This window comes from Phocoena sinus, chromosome 1, assembly GCF_008692025.1.
Source record: "Phocoena sinus isolate mPhoSin1 chromosome 1, mPhoSin1.pri, whole genome shotgun sequence".
NCBI lineage: Eukaryota > Metazoa > Chordata > Mammalia > Artiodactyla > Phocoenidae > Phocoena > Phocoena sinus.
The window spans coordinates 148261624-148277310 of NC_045763.1; the positions used below are offsets into that span (position 1 = coordinate 148261624).

General features: G+C 48.9%; 1 protein-coding gene across 1 annotated transcript in view; it reads right to left on the reverse strand.

Annotated features, from left to right (window-relative positions):
* The window catches only part of CAMK1G (calcium/calmodulin dependent protein kinase IG), a 29122-nt gene extending 23415 nt beyond the window's left edge, over positions 1 to 5707 (reverse strand). Inside the window, exon 1 of the mRNA XM_032643634.1 lies at positions 5652 to 5707. The gene's annotated coding sequence lies outside the window, so the exon portion shown is untranslated. The remainder of the gene's footprint in view (positions 1 to 5651) is intronic.
* Between the last annotated feature and the right edge of the window lie 9980 nt (positions 5708 to 15687).

Here is a 15687-nt window from a genome sequence, read left to right on the forward strand (position 1 = left end):
AGGCCCATCAGTGGGGCGTGCATCACTCCCCCTTCTGAAGCCTCCGTGGATTGATGGGTCCACTTTCCAGGAAGCATCACCACCACATTAGCAGATCTGTACTCACTGTTCCTTCTTTCCCATTGCTCTTAAATAGCTTAAAAACACAGTATTCTTAGCCTAAGCTTGGCTAGAAGAAAACATCTTTCCCGCCCACCCCTCCTCCCATACACTCAGCCCTAACAATTTAGTTCCATCTTCAGAGACGCATGGAAAGCTCAAGGACCCTGATCTGAAACTCCACTTCATTCCCACCCCTCCTTGACCTTGGAGAAACCTCAGGGCCCCGGCGCCCTGCGTGCTAGGGGTCTAACTGTGGGCTCTGAGATGGGGGGCAGGGGTGTTCCATTGCTGCATCCTGCTTGTTTCCCTGAAAATCCTCCATCTCCTCTCTCGACTTCTGTAATTGAGGCCCTTTCAGAGAAAAAGAAAAATTCCGAGAAGGTTGAAACTCCCATATTGCTCTCACTTGGTTCTAAAGTAACCCCCACAGGGCAACACCAGGCTCCTAGTTCCTGCTCTGTTGTATGGTCTTCCATATGACAGATGACCTTCCTGATCTCTTGGGAAAAAATTTCATAGCTGGGGAGGAGACTACAGAGGGAAAAGTTATTCCTAAAGGGCAGGCTGCACAGTCTTGAGGTGGACGCTACCCCTGAGTGTGGCGCTTTCTGAGCTTCTGGGAATAGGCGGGTGGCATTCAGCCTGCCTATTTATGAGTTGCTGCGGAGAGATGCTCAGGCTGTGAGCCCAGGAGGCAGGCACGCTTCACGTGCTGCTTTCACGGAGCGTTGCTGTCCTTCTCTCCTTCCCAGGCTCCAGCTGGTCACAGGGGCAGCAGCTAGCCCCAGGCAGAACCCGAAGGCACGTGACATTTATCTTCAGGGGCCTCTTCGTTGCCATCACCATATTACGTAGGTACCAAGTCGTGTTATGACCCCACCCTGCCCAGGACCCTCTTTCTGGACACTCACTCCTGCCTGCCCTGGTCCACATGGCCTCTTTAGCCAAAGTTTACTATCTTGAGTCATAGCCACTTAAGACTCTGTTCTGAGGTGCTTTTAAAAAATTAATCAACAGGGCTAATTGCTTCAGAGTGTCACCCCACCTGATGAGACGTCCCAGAATCTCGGGGGCACCATGTTTGAATTCAGAGGCATTCAATTCAGTCCGATCCAATGTATGTTTCCCAAACCCACAGTAGATTCCTAAGCTGGATACGAGTAAACTAGAGGAGATGGACACATGGAAGGGGAGAATTTTCGAGTAGCATCCCTGCAGCCTGCAACTCCAGATAATGGCTCTCAACTCTGCCTATGGGAAGAGCCTTCTCCAGTGATCTCACTTGAGGCTTCTGAGCAAGGAGGCATGAATGACTTGGAGGCATGGTGGGCAAGCCTCAGAGCCTTCCTGCGGGACCAGGTGTGGCTCCTTTACTGACCCCAGAGGAATTAGCCCACCCTAAGACCACTTCTGGGGTTCTCCATTCCTTGAGAGCATGACTCAGAAAGGACTGTGTGTCTTGGGAGGGAGGTTATCAGTTGTCTTATAAGCACATAAGAATGTGCTCCCTGTCTCCAGGTTGGGACACACAGAATCATGGCAATATATAAATTGTTTGGTTATAAAGGGGCCTAAAGACTAAAGCTGGGACATTCTCTTTCCTGGGTCTGGCCTAACACAGTTTCCTGGACTCTGGCCTATATTGGACTTCTCATCAGCCTCTGGATTGAGAGGCACACTGGAAAGAGGTCAAATTCTGCCTCCAGTCTTGGCTTGGCACCAAGAAGTGTGCAGCGCCAGGCAGATCACTGTACATCTCTGGGCTTCCACCTTTCTCCTTAGTAAAAAGAGGAGAATGGACTAGATTAGGGTTCCTTGACATTTGTTTTTTAAAATATTAGTCCTAGGAGACTCTCTGTAAGCAAAGCAGATTTTCTAACTGCCCCTTCTTGGAGATTCATGTTCCGTGTTAGCTTATTAAAGGCCCTGGGGGCTGTTAAAGACACCTGCTTCATGCTCTTTAACCTAGAGTGTCCCTTAACTTTACTAGACTGTAACTGTAAATTCTTTCCTTTTGCAACACTTACTAGCATCCAGAGGATATATGGTTGCTCAGAGCCTACTGGGGAAAGTGGGGACTAGGCCAGCTCTGATGTCCTGTGATTGTATAAATGAGCAATAGATGAAATTTCCAGCAGCCTGCTGTCATCACTCACAGCCCTGCTCTCCTCCTGGTGCACAGGCACGTGGCTGGGTCTGTGTGTGCCATCAGAACCTACTTCCAATTCGTAGGCTGCAGCTGAAGTGGCTGGTCAGCTTGCCAGAGCTCGGGCCCTGGACCTGAAAAGCTCCTGAAGACTTCTGGCTAGACAGACCCTCCCAGGAACACCGGCTCCATCTCCGGCCCTCCCCCTAGTCTGGCATCTCCAAGGCCAACTGTGCATGCCAGTTTCTGTTCCCAAAATCACTGAGGAAGGTCATTTTTCAATTGCCTCCTGCAGTTTATTTCAGGCTCAAACCCACATTTAAGTTTAATCAAACCCTGCTGTAGTGACAAGCCAGAATTCTGTGCTGCTTTGTTTGGTGGCTGAGGGGTTGACACATAAGAGTCACTGGAGAGAGCTGGGTGTGTTACTTATTCTTAATGCACTCATTTTCCTCATCTGCTGAATGGGACTAATGATCCCTGCTCTGTTTATTTCCCAGGATTCCTGGGGGCTTCCAATGCATCAACGGGCATGAAAGCATTCTGTAACCTCTAAAGTGCTGTGCAGTGAGCCCACTTTATAGGCACGTGGATTAAACACTGAGCAGAGAGGGGAAACAAACAGTTTAAATAGGGGTGAGCACACAGCAGGAGACGTGAATCTGCTGTCTCCTCAGCTGGTCTCGGCTCCCACATGCCTCTCAAGTGCGACCCGCATCTCACTCTGATTCTAAAGTGTTTGAAGACGTATAACTTTCCATACATGTAGCCCTGAAATGCAAACCAACTACTTTGTCTGCTACTCAACCAAGAAGGCAGAGATCTGTTGGAGCACAGAGTTAACACTGCCTGGGTTGGGTTTCTCCATGGGCTGGTCTCCACTGGGGTACCTTTCTAAGCAGGGTTCAAGAGTCATAGGTGTAACTGTGTGTCCGCCACACGCTGCCTTTAAGACCCACTCGCACGCAAGAGGCTCACTGTACTGCGCCCCCTGGAAGGTGAGAGGAGGGACCTCCACCTGGGGAGGCGGAACAGGAGGAAGGACGGGCTGAGCTCAGAATGGCTGTGGCAAGAGCCACAAGAAGCTCTGAGTTCCCAGCCTCCCCCTCCCCCTCCCCCGCTCCAGGACACGGGTGTGACGGTCATCCACAACCCGTGCAGCTCCCTGGCACCATCACCAGCTTGCTTTCCACGGGGGTAGCTGCTCACCCCCAGTCCCCTCACCCTCGACCATGGCCATGCACCTGCACTTGTAGGGCTGGCTCGCAGCCCGTTTGGAGAGAGCTGCCCCCCCCACCCCCCATTCATGCTGCAGCCCATTCACTCCGCTGCCTCTGGCAGGCTGCGGCTGGGCCTCGTCACTCAGGGATGTCAGTTTAGTCCTGGCCGCGTGTACGTGCGTGACTGGGGCACAGGAGGTCAGGGAGGCGCTGGTCTCTTGGAAGGAGATTCTTTGTAGTCGCAGCCAGAATTGCAGAATTGCTCCCAGGCCCGAAGGTATTCGCTGCCTCAGACCGATCACCTGGGTGATCCCTGTGCTGGGCGCTTTACCTGCCATTATCTCGTTTAATGTCTTTCAAGGTAGGTATCGGGTATCGTTAACCCCATTTTATAGTTGAGGTACTGATGGGTAGAAATATTAAGAAAAATGCCCCAAATCAAACAGATAGCAAGTGACAGAGCCGGGCATGAGCCCCAGTCCACCAGACCCCAACAGCAGTCTCCCTGTCCCCCACCACGTAACCTGTCGCCTCTTTCCTGCGGGTGGTTGTTGGAATTTCACTTACCTCCGCCCTCATCCTTAGGATGCTCTCCTGTAATCCCACCAACCGATTCCCCCTGGAACGCATGGCTGGCTCGGATGATCTGGGGAAGGTTGGATCCCGGGAACACTCAGATTTCTCAACACTGAGTCTGGGGCTGGCCATCTGTCTCTTGCCTAAGTGGCTTCTGGCTCCAGCTCAAACCTTTTCTCACTCTAACCTTGAGCTTCTTTCCCAAAGTTTTGCCCTATCTTTCTAAAGAGTGCTCTTAATACACATAAAAACACCCACACTCACACCTGCACCGTAGCTATCTGTAATATCATGGAAAGGTCACCGACTATGTCAGAAGATCTGGGTTCAAATGCTATTGTCATCAAATGGATTTCACCAGTATTCAGCTTTGCCTTGTGGAGTCTCAGTGGAACCACTCTTTGCCCCACCAGCCCAATGGGCTTGTCTTAAAGATGATTAATTAAAAGCACATTACTCACTGTAGAGTGTGGTTCCCATATCAGGTATTACTAAGCACTTTGTATTATGGCCTATTGGGTCTTGCCTTTGGCCCTAGTTAAGCTTAAGTCGGTAGGACTGCCAGGGGCCGGGCTGTCTCCAGCCTCTGATCTGGGAAAGATCATCTCCTCACCCAAGATGGAACCTGCTTGACTCTCTTGACCCTTCTCAGAGATTTTCCTCCTCATCAACTGATCTGGCTCCAGAACAAGCAGCTGGCCAGCCACGCACTGCTGCTAGAACAGCAGCGAGAGCCCCGGCAGCGTCCCCGGGAGCCTCAGGGTTAATGTTTGTGCGTCAAAGTTACGTGGAAAGAAGGGTCCACAGTGCGGATGGGGGTGGTGATGAGTCCAGACCTCCTTTTACCATTTTTACCTGAGAACTGAACTAGGGAAGTTTAAAGACAGAAGGGAGAGAGACTTGCCCCTGAGGAAGGTGACTGACAGCGGTGTCCCTGCTGAGTTCTGCATCTTAACGCAGCGGGGGACAGGAGCGGGCTCTGGGCCACGGACCCTGCCAGGAGGCACTGAGGCTGGTCTGCCTGCCTTGGGTCTGCATAGCCACTGACTGCTTACAAACCTCTTTTTTGCCCACTGACTCTCCTAATCTTCACAACAACCTAGACAGGTAGGGAGAACCAAAACAGGGCATTGCCCCATTTGACAGATGGGGTCTGATAGGTTAAGAAATGAAGGGCTGAGCAGGAGGGAGGGGTGCAAGGGCGCTGGAGGTCCTGACACCCTGCAGATGGACAGCCCCTCCCAGGGACAGAGCCCAGAGGGCTGTCCCTAAATGCAAGCAGGCACGGCAGGAGGGTCACATACAGATATTTTGCTCCCTTTTCTTTGCCCGGGAGTGCGAAAGGTTCCCACTCAAGCCAACCCTGAAGTGATGGCCAGATAATCTCCGCAGAGGTCCTACCCGGACACCCATTCAGACTTATCTTCCAAGGCAGCTACAACTTCCCCTTGATACCTCGAGAGTCAGGCAAGACAGGAACTGGGGCTGAAATAAACACCCAAGTTGCTTGCAAGAGTGGCTCTTCAAACCCACTCTCTTGGTGCCACGAGCCTCCCGCTAAACAAAGAAACCTCCTCAAACCAAATAAAGAAGCAGGTTCACCTTACCCAGGGAATCCGAGAGAACGGTGCCCGTGGCCCTCCCACTCCAGCTCCTACAGGTCTGTGAGGATTAGCTGCTCCAGCGCTTCAACAATAAACCGAATTAAAGGGGAGGAATGCAGGGGTTTTCTTTCCTAGGACTGTAACCAGGCAGCCTTAAAGGGGAGGAAAAGTAGCTAGGGCGGCTTGCATCTCTCCTTCCTTTCCTCTGCCTTTCCTTCCCTCTGAGCAGATCCAGAAAAATCCTTTTGCAAAGGGGCCCTTTTATGCTGTGCGTGTGTGTGTGTGTGTGTGTGTGTGTGTGTGATTGTATTTGCATGGAGGTGTGTGATGGAGAGAGGGAAAACATAAAAGGCAAAAACAAAACGTCAAATTGAAGGTTTCCATTGGCCTGAATGGGGTGATAATAGAAAATCAGAGACTGCCTGCCTCCGTTTCCCTCTTAACCACTCAGTTGCTGGTGTATGTTGTTTAAAATACCTTCCTGAGCAATAGGATATCTATACTGGCTGAAAGCAGAGACTACAGAACCCTCAGTGTCTTATAAAATGGGAGAAGCACTTGGATATCCCTCGGGGGGCCCAGTGCTTCATGGTTTCACCCCTCTCACCTGTTTCTAGAAGCAAAGCATTCTGATCCCCAAATCTACCATCCTCTTCTCAGTTCTAACCCATTGGACCCCAGGAGACCATTCCCCTCCTTCTGGAAGCTCTCCAGCTTTTAAATTGTGCCTTTCTATTTTTTTAAAAAAAATTTATTTATTTATTTATTTATTTATTTTGGGCTGTGTTGGGTCTTCTTTTCTGTGCAAGGGCTTTCTCTAGCTGTGGCAAGCTGGGGCCGCTCTTCATCGCGGTGCGCGGGCCTCTCGCTGTCGCGGCCTCTCTTGTTGCGGAGCACAGACTCTGGATGCGCAGGCTCAGTAGTTGTGGCTCACGGGCCTAGTTGCTCCTAGGCATGTGGGATCTTCCCAGACCAGGGCTCGAACCCACGTCCCCTGCATTGGCAGGCAGATTCTCAACAACTGCGCCACCAGGGAAGCCCCTGCCTTTCCATTTTTTATCGTTTGTGTTATTTTGAATAAACAACACATTCATGTGGGTCAGAAATCAGAACTCTATTGAAAGCCATACATAGAGGTGTCTCACTCCATCCACTCCCCACCCACCCCTTCCCCCTACCTGCCCTCTATAGGTGGCCACTTTTATTACTTTCTTGTGTATCTCTCCAGTATTTCATGCAGAAACAAACAAAATAATATATATATTCCCTGGCCCCCTTTCTTACACAAAAGACAGTAAGTAAATGCTGCTGCTTTTATATTTTCATCTCTACAATCTTAATTCAGGCCCCTCTTCTCTTGGGTACTCTTGTAATAGCCTAGACTAGACTCTGATTGGTTCCTGGGTGAGGTAGTCCCCTGGGATAGTTAAGTGAGGCTTTGGAGAAGACTTCTAGGCTGGATTCCTGGGCTGTCTTTTAACTGGGTGTGTGGCCTTGGATAAGTGGCTTAACCTCTTTGTGCCTCAGTTTTCTCAATCTGCCCAATGGGATAATCACTGAATTTATTTCACATACTAGTGGGGTAGAGCGAGACGGAAGGCAAATTGCCTAGAACAATGACTGGCACTTGGTAGGTAGTCAGTAAATGTGAGTTACTATTATTCTCTCTCCAACTTTCATTTTTGCTAGAATCATCACAATAAGAAAATTGTCTCCACCTCAAAAATATCCATTCCCTACAGAATAAAATCCAAACACTTCATCCCATCATTGAAGGCATTACAGGATCTGGTACAAAAGTATCCTCCCTCCCCTGAGTCCCTCCATCCACCCAGCTGATATTCCAGCCATATCACAGGAGACACTGATTGCCAACATGCCACTTATTTCCAAAGCTCTTCACCTTTGCTTAGGCTGATCTATCAGTGTAGAATGCCCTTTCCTCATTCTCTGCCTATGGAAATGCTATAGATTTTAAAAGTTCACATCAAATACCATCTCATCCATGAAGCCTTCCATGATTTCTTCATTCTGTTAGAAATAATCACTCCTTCCTCTGTGCTGTTCTCAAAACTCTCTGTCTACAACTCTCCTTAGTTCTTAATCTTTTTCTGCCTTGAATTCTAGTTTGTGTTTCCACTGCTGTCTCCCTTTTCGAATTGAGAGTGCGTAAGGCAGTGATTTTCGCCTCTATTTCTGCCCTCTTGTCTCCCTTTCCCTAATCTTCCTCCTGTGTCCAGCACAAGGTAGGCACTCAGCCAATATTTAGTGATGAACCAGATAGGTTCCACCAGAAGTGGAAGGGACTCTTAGAATCCAATAAATAAGAAATGATTTGCTCATGGCTCGTATACATAGTAAGTACTCAATAAATGCTAACTCATTGGTATTGGTAACAAGAATAATAACATATTATTGTTATGGGTCTAACATCTTGTTTATTGCTTAGATTCTCTAGGTATAGCATCCCTGACCTGATGAGCAGCTGTTCTCTTCCTGTTTAGATGCAGGAACTAGGGAGTTTATCACAGCCTGAAAAGGTCAAGTAAGGCTCATGGACGTCAACAAATGTTAGAGTTTATCTCCATAGGGAGTTGAATTCCACCTCTCTGAAGTTGCCCCCAACACATGTGTATGTACACTCATTCCTTAACTATTTATCAAGCACTGACTATGTACTAGCGGTTGAGGATAGAAGCCAGGCTCAGACTCAACACTCAGAGAACTTCTATTGTCCAAGTGCAAGGAATAAATCAGTTCTGTACTCTGTAACTCAGAATGTGTTACTTTGTGATGCAGAGTACTTTGTATTCTGTTACAAGTTTGAATTGGGCAAGGAACTGTCTGTGAGCTCCAACCCACCAGCATCCTCTTCCCTCCCTCCCTTCCCTCCCATCCACCGGCACACTGCTGGTCTTGGCGAGCCACAGTGCCGGGAATGAATTCTCGGCTGTGGACACAGAAGTAGGTTCAGTAGATGTTGGGTGACATGGGAGAAAGTGTTGCCTCTTTATGCTGAATTCAGAAGGTGGTTGTTTTCGCAGGTACTGACTGGGTCACACGCCAGACATCAGAGGCCGGAGTGGGGCACATCCACTGCTCCGGTATTGATACAGGTGACTAGAAAATGTTTCCCAAGGAGGTGGAAGAGAGCTTTTGGCTTGATAACACATGCACACTCGTGCACACACATGTATGCACACATACACCCCTGTGCTTGCATTTTGGCTTGGTTCAGATTCTTGTAATGGCCATTTCGTTATGTTTTCTCCAATCAACAATTCAACCAAATATTTATTACACATAAACTAAAACACAGAGAACAATCGGAGATCAATTAATAGCTAAATAGGATGCTATTAACTCATGTTATCACCAGAGATGAGGCCATGCGGAGCCGGCTGTGGGCTGGAGATGTCAGGAAAGGTTTCATGGAAAAGTTTCATGGGAGTCAGCCTGAGCCTTAAGGATGAGTAGGACCAGATTTGGGAGGTGTGGTGGGTGAGATGGGATTAGGAAAAACACAGAGCTTGGAACATACAAGATGTGTGCTGGATACAACGACCTGCAATGCAGTGAGAGATTAGAGTGTCTAGTATTGAAGCAGCGAGGGCTTTGGACTTACCCGCAAAGGCAGTAGAGTGTCATTGCAAGTTCTTAAGCAAGGATGTTGATGGGAACCCAGTGGTGATGTGCCGGAGACTGGAAAATCAGCAGACGAGCCTTGCAGTCACTGAGACCTGAGCGGGTGAGGGCTGGCTGGAGCCAAGAGGCAGCAGGGGTAGAGAGAAGAAGGGAGCAGCCTGAAGGGGGTGCCATTGTCCATCAGCTTCCTCCTTTCACCCCAAAATGATTGGTGTGTGTCTGAGCTTATCAAGCTATTATTTAGTTCACAGGTGATGCTGGCAAAAGGAGAAGTGGCTAAGTGTACTCACCAGGTCCTCACCTCTGCTGCTCCCGTGTGGTCACACTTATCCCCCAAATAAACAAAATAAGGGGGTCTTCCTGTGGTTGGGGTAAGGAGAGAAAAGGGAGGTGCGCTCATGAGGACAGAGCAATCCTTTGTCTGTCAAAGAGCACATTCTTGCCTCCCCTTGGTCTGTGCTTTTACTTTTTTTTTTTTTTTTTTGGCGGTACTCGGGCCTCTCACTGTTGCAGCCTCTCCCGTTGCGGAGCACAGACTCCGGACGCGCAGGCTCAGCGGCATGGCTCACGGGCCCAGCCGCTCCGCGGCATGTGGGATCTTACTGGACCGGGGCATGAACCCGCGTCCCCTGCATCGGTAGGCGGACTCTCAAGCACTGCGCCACCAGGGAAGCCTGGAAGCCCTGTCTTTTACATTTAATTAGATCTCAGATTGAGCTTTCTGGATAGGAAATGACAAGACATAATGAGGTGCCAGGGTGGAAAAGGGAAGGGAAAGCAATATCCATTAGTTCATTCATGCAACAAATATTTGTGAGCACCTACTCTGTCCTGGGCAGTAAGCTGGGCTCTGAGCATACAGTAGTAAACACAGTAGGCACAGTCTCTGTCCTGATGGGCCTTGTGCTCTAGCAGTATTGTCAGATTTTAAACAGATACAGATCATTACAGTTGTGATAAATACTATGAACAGTTTAGGGCTTTAAGAAAGTATGTGATAGGGGGATCTTACTAGCCCCAAGGAAGTGACGTTCAAACTGGAATCAGAAGAAAGGAGAATTAGCTACAAGAACAGTTGGAGACACCAAAGAACAGCAAGTGTAAAGGCCCTGGGGTGGAAAGGAGCCATACCTATTGGAAAGACAGAGAAGTGCATTGTGGCTGGGCAGTGGGAGCTGCAGAGAGAGGAGCCCCAATTGCTGCTGGTGAAGCAGGAAAAGAAGAAAACCACGCAAGGCCTTCAAAGTATGATGGGAAAGATAATGAGAGGGGGAGGGGCCACCAAGGAACAAATCCCATTGATGTCATAACACATTTCCCACTGAAGTTGGTTAATAGAGAATGGAATGGGCACAGGGAGTGAGGATGGGGGCAGAGAAAGGAAATGACAGGATAGCAGAGACAGGCTGGCACAATGTAATACTTGTTACTTTAGTATTTGTTTTAAAAAGAAGGCACCAGATTTCTAGTGCTTCCAGGAATAGGCATGATCTGCATTGTTCCTGCAGCCTGTGATGTGCTCATCTTTTTATTTGAAGTGAACCTGTAAAACGTCTCCTCTCCTAAGCACCCTTCTCTGGGTCCACAAGCAAAATGGACCACCCTCTCTGTTCTCCCAAAGCCCGTCTCTACAATGGCGTCCACCCTGCTCCACTGAGATGGAAATTGGTCTGATGCATGTCAAGGTTGCCCAGAAGTGACACGTTCTCTAAGGGTACAAAGCATGTCTCAATTACCTCTATAACCACCATATTGCCTGGCAGAGAGCATGTTCCACAAAGGTTTGCAAAATCAAGATGCTGAATAAAACCTAAAAGGAGAGTTTTCTGGTGTGTCCTGAGTTTGACACCGTTAACGGTAGGGGCAGGAATTCAGTCCATTAGTAACAGGCTACCATGGGCTACCCCTCTCCCCCACAGAATCCAGAAGAATATATAAAAGAGTTCACTTCTTCTGGTTTGCACTGCATCTTCCAACTTCTTTAGAGTCTGCAGAGTTGGGTGTTGGGTGGGCCATTCGGTCAGCGTCTCTGGCTGCTTCCCCGTGGCCCCTCCACCTAGGGAGGAAGGTAGCAGCCCATGACACCCGAACTTTCTCTTTCTTCTCTTCTTTCCCATGATTCATCCTATGTGCTTCCTGCACATCTTCCTATCCTACTCAGCCTCTGCCAAGGTTCAGCAAGCATTCAGCTATATCTAGCTCTACTCTGGGTGGGACTGGGGGTGGCACTGGATCCTGCAGTTTGGATGCCCGACGAGGTGAGTAGATTTTCACCTGATCCCCTCCTCTTGTGTTTGCTGTGTGTCTATGGCTAGAAGAATCTGTCACCTTTGTTGCCTTGAGTCACATTCCCAAATGAGCCCCGTCTTGGTATATGCCACGTTCCAGGAAGAAATGGGGGGCAGAATAAGACTATCACCCTGGGCTTTGGATTTTTGGCTGATGACGTAGTCAGTTTCTATGTGGGTACCTGCTTCTGGCCATCGACAGAGATTGCTGTACCTTCCTCCTCCGTGTCCATCGTTACCTGCATATATTTCTGTATCCATAGCTGGCGGAATCAGTCATGACTCTCCAAGGTCACAAGTGTGACCTTGAAAGACAGTGGTGGGGGGCAAAGGTGTTGGGTGGGTGTTCACGAGTATCACTTTCCTCATCCAAACTTTTGTTAAGGCTATTTGTTAAGGCAATTTGATTTTAATCTCCTTTTTCTGTTTCTTCCTAACCCTCCAGGGAATGAACAAATAAAGAGACTGGCCTATAAAGGAAAAATTATGATGGTGAGAGTTTCACTAAAGAATTTAGCCCACATTACCATGTTTACAAACATATTCTCCCCAGACAGGGGTTTAGGTGACCTAGCATTTGTCCCCATAACATTTTTTCTATCTAAACAAACTGGGATGAGTCGAAACCTCAAGGATCTTCCTGTTCTGCTCTGTCAAATTGGGCTAACAATGTCAGTGTACCCACAAGTCTATTGGGGTCAAATGACATGAAAGGTTGTGTATGAAACATGAACGGAATTGTTGCATTTATTCCCAGTTGAAATCATGTGTCTGGCGCCCGGTCCTGCCCCCGCCTCGGGCAGAGTTACAAGGCTCAAGGCTGTTCTTAGCTTCTCCAGAGAGAAGATAGGCTAGCAGGGCTTCCTCAGTCCCAAGAGGGAGCTGCCACTGCCCTCTAGTGACAGTTTTCTGCCCAGACCTGGTGCCTGCGTCCACCCCTCTGGCTGATGGGGAGAACAGACCTTCTTTCTGGCAGGACCGTTTCTGACCAACCAACCCTTCTTCAAAAAAGCCTCTCCTCGAAATTCTCTATATTCGTGCTATAGGTGGTGAGTGCTACTCTTTTTTATACTATTCTAAGAACTAACAAATATTTGTCAGGGGTCTACTATGGTGGGTGGGAAGTGTGCCAGGCATGGAGGTGACGCTCCTCCCCGCTCCCGCTGTCTCATCTATCTCAGGAGGAGAAGATCTCACACCAGTCATCCGCAGGATGTCAACCTTCTGGAAACTTTTCAGGGATGATAACTGAGCCTCCCACGCTGTCCCCTCGCCCCCCAACACTGAAAGGACCCAACAGGACCACAGAGGCAGCCTGCTAATTATCTCTGTCCCCATGGTGCCCAGCGCAGAAAGGCATTCTGGAAGGATCCACTTATTGAAGAATTTGTCTACTGAATGCATAGTTGACCTTCAGAAGTGCCTCTCCTGATAGATGCTGAAATTCTGTAATATGTATACATCTCTTTGAGAGTCACAGTGAAGAGACTTAGGATTGAATTTGGGTGTTCTATTACTAGCGGTGTGATCCTAGGTAAGATTCTTAACATTTCTGAGTCTGTTCCTCACACGTAAAATGGGCCTAAGGGAGCACCTTCCTCAACAAGAGGGTCCTAAGAATTAAATGAGATAATGTATGTGAAGTGCTTGGGAAACGATCTGCACTCAGGAAGTGGACCCTTTGGGGGTGTGACTCAGTTTGAGACACGGCAGGGAACGATACAGAGAGTAAGGCAGCTCCAGAGGGCTGGATGGAGGGGTGGAGGCAGCAGATGGGGCCGGGGAAGGGGCAGTGTCCACATGGATAGGGAGTGTGGGTACGTGTGTGCACGCCTGCAAGTGATGTCTGGGATAGAGGATTTCCATGTACAGTGAGGTCTCAGCTTAAGATCCTAAGGTGTAGCAGTGACAGGTCCTCTCATCTCTTGGGATAACTGTCCTTTCCAGGAAGAGGAACAGCACGGAGCTCCAGAGCACTCTAGTACCCAGGCAAGTCCAGCGCAAGCCCTGGTTATGGACTTAGTCACAAGTAGGGGGAGGGCAGTGAAAAGACCCAACCTTTCCTTAATCATGGGTTAGGGAGAGTGACAACCAGGACTCTGGAACAACTGAAATGTTAGGAGCTAAGAGCTAGACAGTATTCTGGGGACATATCGACCCCTGGTGCCCCTGGGGAAAGTAGTCACAGTGACCCTCCCACCACCCTTCCTTCCAGTGGCTCTCCCTCCACCCCTGCTGAGGGTAGGTGAACCCCTCCCCCCATCCAAGATTTCAGGGCGAGGAGGGCTCCTGAGGCTGCTGGCAGCATCACCACCAAAATGGTCTCATCTCCAATTGTCCCTGAGATAGAACATTTAAATAATAGAACTGATGATAAGCAGAAATCAGCAGAAATCATTTACTCCTGAGAAAGAAAGCAACTGCTTGATTTAGTTACCAGATCTCCTGTCTGACAGTTCACAGTGCTGTGGTCCAAATTTGACCTTGGGAGGTGCATTGAAAGAATCTTGTGGAGGGAGAGAAGGCAGGCACGAGGCCTCCAGGGCCAGGTCTGTGGGCTGAGAACAATGGCCTGCATTGGGAACAGACACAATACACTCCACGTCCAAGGCTAGTTCCTGTACCTTGTATTGGAGGCGAGTCTGTAGCACTGGGATGGGAAGCAAGCTGGCATTGACACTTCAGGTTATGCATTGTTTTGATCTCAACTTTCAGCATTGCTACCTCCCCCCAACAGGTGGGAGGAAGCAGAGAGAAAACGGTCTGTCGAGTCTTTTCAGAACCTTGGGGAAAGCAACCAAGCTAAAAGATTACCAAGAGAACCAGAGATTATCTTCTTGCAGTGGTGGCAAGGCCAGTGTACTCGGTAACACTAGAAAATTATTGACTGACCTTGGGGTGCAGAGGTCCTAGATGAGACTACTGAAAGGGTCATGTTTGGAGCTCAGACCTGCAAGATGGTGTGTTTAAGAGAGAGCGAGGGGGAGGAGGTATTTCTTCTATTCTCCTCCTGGACGAGGGCATAGCAGATACCAGGGACAGAAGGAAAGAGCAGCCCCAAACGCAGGCCCTGTTCCTTTTCCAACCTTAGGAAGCTTTGGAAGTATCAGGTCAGTCATTCTGGACATTTCTCTGTAAGCTAAGGTTGACGCTATGGGAGCCTGTAACTGGCTGAGAATGGAAGGATTAAGGGCCAGACGGAGCTCAGTATCCGGAGAGGGGGCTGATGGGTAATAGCTGGTACATCATATCCCGCAAGAAGTAATGGGGTCATTGCAACAACCGTGCAGGAAACCGCAGTGGGGGGTCCGGGAGAAGGCAGTATTATGAGACTGTCCTGCCACATGCCTTCACGTGGGCTGCCTCCCCTGCCCGGAGTGTCCTCTCCTTTTCTGATGAGATTACTCACTGTGCTTTAAAAATAGCTCACATCTTACCCCTCTACGAAATCCTCCATGACAAGGTAATTCACTCTCTCCACAGTGTCTGGCAATATCTTATTCATTTTGCCATCATTTTCAAAATTTTAAATTATTAAATTAATGTGTTTTGCAAAATACTGAGCTCTTAGAGTAGATACTTGGTCTTTAAGTGCCTTGCATATAGCAGCTAGTCATTTATTAATTCAACAAATATAAATTAGGATTCAGGGAGGCAGGCTGGTGGGTAGCATGGGGGGTGAGATTTGGTGGGGGGGATGTCAGGGTGAAACCCCAAACTCAAGGTTAGGGTAGAAACAAAGGCTAGGAAGTGTCCTTGTCCCAGAGGAATTGGGGACTGGGTGGAGTTTTAATGCAGGGATCCCAGCAGAGGAATCCAGGTTGGAAATGGGATTCAGGGAGGAGAATTCATTGCAGGAATAAGGTGGGGACTGAGTCACAGAGTTGTATATTCACCCTGAGAAAAGCTGGATGCTGGCCAAGTCTCAGGAGCATTGAACAAAAGGGTCTTCTAGGCTCCTTAATGGAAGGCAGTCCTGATGTCCATGCTGGAATGGGGCTGAGTCTGCAGCTCGGGGCAAAGGGTTGAAGGGGTCTCTATTGTAGTTGGAGGACTGATGATGCCATGTATCAACAAGTCAACAAGCCAGAGACCTGGACCATTGC